This window comes from Rhinolophus sinicus, linkage group LG02 (genome assembly GCF_036562045.2).
Source record: "Rhinolophus sinicus isolate RSC01 linkage group LG02, ASM3656204v1, whole genome shotgun sequence".
NCBI lineage: Eukaryota > Metazoa > Chordata > Mammalia > Chiroptera > Rhinolophidae > Rhinolophus > Rhinolophus sinicus.
The window spans coordinates 16,554,717-16,558,611 of NC_133752.1; positions in this window are offsets into that span (position 1 = coordinate 16,554,717).

The following is a 3,895-nucleotide window of genomic DNA, read 5'->3' on the forward strand; positions in this document are numbered from 1 at the left end:
GGGAGATGGAGGAGACTAAACCGGTAGGCAGGGGAGTATAGCCCGCCCAGAGGCCACAGGCGGCGTCGGTCGGATTCTCTGGGAAGTAGATGCTGAGACAAGGTTAAGAGTACAAAAGGTTTATGAGACCGATGCCTTACCACCAGGCAATTAGAAGTACAAACTGCCAGTTATAAGTCACGGGGATGTTATATACAGCATACGGAATATAGTCAATATTGTGATAACTCTGTACGACGACAGATGGTTCCTAGCCTTATCGTGGCAATCAGTCCATAAGGTATGTAAATGTCTAATCACTAAGTTGTACAGCTGAAACCGATATAATATCATGTGTCAACTATAATTTAAAAATAAACTTTTTCAAAGGCTAAAAAAAACATAGAGCATAAAAGGCTTATGGGGAAGTAATGCCTGTGAGAGAAAAGGGGTGATGTAGGCCGGGGAAGGGGGAGCCATCAGTCTGTGATGCAAACCCCACAAAGGTCAGCTGGCTCCCAGGGGGATCTGAAGCAAAAACTACCTGTTAGAGGGGTCCTGCATCAGGTGGAAATAGGCAGGCCCCTACACCACAACCTTACTCAGAAATTGGCCAAAGAGCTCGACTTTGGCTCAAACACTGAGTTTGGAGCTAACCTTCAAGGAGCAACGAGCAGGGAGGCTGTTAGCTAAGCACACTCCGTGCAGCGACGTAGCAAATCTTTTTTTGAAGGGAGATCAGAGCAGTATCTTTGTGTGTCTGCCACACCAAGCAGAATCTCGTTCTAAAAGCAATAGAAAACCACTGAATAGTCTCAATCAGACAATATGGGATCTCATGGTTACATAAATATTTAATAATGCCTAGGGAATCATTCATGCAACAAATAGTCGAGGATCTGTCATATGCCAGGTGCCATCTAGGTGCTTGGGAATACATACAAGAGTGGGCAAAACTAAGATCGTGCTCCGGTGAACTTTATATTCTACAAAAAGGGAGAGAAACAAACAATCGGACATAATAAATATGTAAATTACACAGTATGTTTGTCATGTAGGGTGTCATGCGGGGTCTCTAGTCCTGCTCCCCGCACAAGGATGCAGGACATGGTGAGGCCAAAAAGGAACATCCACGGATGGCCATTTGATCACAGTTGATGGCCATTTACTACCTGAGCCAGCACCTTTCCATGTGAGGCCGAGAGCCTGGAAAATGCACTCCTGGCTCTGATCCCACAATGTTCGACTTCTGCTCATCGTGGGGTCCATGCCCAGTGTTAGTTATCACCTAGGGGTTTGCTAGAACCACTGAATTCAAATCCTCGTTTTACCAAGAACCTCAGGTGACTCTTATGCACAGTGAAACTGAGGCTCTACTCTCAATTTTGAGACAACTTTTAGACAAGGTTCATTAGGGGAGATAACTACAGTATTTAGTCCTCACTGAAAAGAGAAATTTTGATTAAACACATGAAGGAGGGAGGGAGTTGGCCAAGAAACCTGGGTTGAGATTTTTGCAGGCAGAGGGAATAGCTAGAACCAAAGCTCTAAGTAAGGCAAAGCGGGCCTGCAGTGTCTGAACGCAAGATGGCCAGTCTGGCTGGAGCAGAGGGCCCCGGTGAAGAGCAGGGAGAGTCAGAAAGGAAAAGGGGGTCGGGGCAGGATGGCCAGATGCTGTAGAGCCTTTGGGGACCAGCAAGAACGTTGTTTGCAAGAGTTTGAGCAGGTAAGTGATATGACACATGTCTTCAAAGGTTCGCCCTGGGTGTTGTATTGCGAATAGACTGCAACGGGGCATGGGTAGGAAGACGGAGACTTTTCTTTGTGGAGGGTGGAGGGGTGCTATGTTAATTCAGACAAGAAACACTGATTGTTCAGACCTGGTTGGCAGCAAAGGAGGAGTTGAGAAATGGTTTGACTCTGGGTAAGGCTTTAAGGTTGATCCAACATGATTTCTTGAGGGATTAGATGTAGGATGTGAGGAAGAGAGGAGTTGAGGATAAGACCAAGGTTTTTGGCCTAAATAACTGAAAGAACAGAAGTGTGATCAGATGGGGAAGGCTGGGGCTGGAACAAGTTTGGTGGAAGCTCAAGAAATTACCTCTGGCATATAGAAGCTGAGACATCCAGTAGGCCTCCAAGAAATGAGTAGGCAGTTTCGCACAAGTGTGGAGCGCAGGAAAGAGGTGTGCTAAAGAGGTAAATGTGGGCCAGCATCAGTCGTTCTGCTACAGTCATCTAGGAATAAGGCTCAGTGTAATGAACTACTGCTATGTTTGCAGAGCTGCTGGTTATACCAAAAGCTTTGGTCAGACAATACAACTGCTGTGGTAGTCGTTGTGACAAACTTTTTTGGTACATCACTCCTGGATTGTGAGGTGAAATTCCAGGTGCATAAAATAATTAATGCACTTTAAATATATATATATATTAATTCTCACATGTAAATGTAAAACAAAAGGTAAATCATAGAAACCAAAATAGAAAAACTCTGAAAATAAAAAAAAGATGGTCATCTAAAATCAACTACATACTTTTTAATTTCCACTGGAGAACGGAGAAAATTCATCAATGACTCCCTCTCAAAAAAAGTGCTACTAAATAAACTAGATAGTGAATATATTTTAATTTAATCTAGTACAACGTGGTACAGTATAGCCTTATGCAGAGCATTATAGAAGTTATTAACAGTAAGTACTATGTTTCAGGCACTGAGTTAATCATTTTACATGTACTATCATCTCATTTAATTCTCAACCCTATCGGGTTGTACCCATTTCACATATGATAAGACTGAGATTCAGAGGCTCAATATGTGAGCTCACACGGTTAGTAAGTACCAGTGCAAACAAAAGAAACCATTGACAAAATAAAGAGGCAACTAGCCGAATGGGAGAAAATTTTTGCAGGTAATGCCTCCAATATGTGGCTAATATCCAAAATATATAAGGGACTCATACAACTCAACAACAACAAAATAAACAATCCAGTTTAAAAAATGGCACAGGACCTGAATAGACATTTCTCCAAAGTGGACATACAAATGGCCAATAGACATATGAAAAAATGCTCAACATCACTAATTGTCAGAGAAATACAAATAAAAACCACAATGAGATATCACCTCACCCCAGTTAGAATGGCTATCATCATCAAGACAAATAATAAGTAAGTGTTGGAGAGGCTGTGGAGAAAAAGGAACCCTCATACACTGTTGGTGGAATGCAGATTGGTGCAGCCGCTATGGAAGGCAGTGTGGAGGTTCCTCAAAAAATTAATACAATTACCATATGATCCAGCAATCCCTCTCCTGGGTATCTACCCAAAAAATCTGACAACATTTATCCATAAAGATATATGTGCTCTGCTGTTCATTGCAGCTTTATTTACAGTGGCCAAGACATGGAAACAACCAAAGTGTCCTTCGATAGATGATTGGATAAAGAAGTTGTACTATATATACACAATGGGATACCATTCTGCCATAAGATGAAATACTGCCGTTTGTGACAACATGGATGGATCTTGAGATTATTATGTTAAGCGAAATAAATCAGACAGATAAAGTTGAGAACCACCTGATTTCACTGATATGTGGTATATAAAACTGAAAGCAACAAAGGAACAAGACAAATAAATGAAGAAACTAAAACTCATAGAGATAATAGTTTAGTGGTTACCGGAAGGTAATATATGGTGATGGAAGAACTGACTCTGGGTGGTGAACACACAATGTGTGTCATGCGGGAGACCCTGCTCGCCGCGCCATTTGTAATGCAGGGAGGCCTGCGAGGTCTCTGCTCCCGCTCCCCACACAAGAACGCAGGATATGGTGAGGCCAAAAAGGAACACCCACGGAGCCATAAGTAGGGGAGTCATACCACTATATTCTCTCTGGCGGCACTATACTCTCACT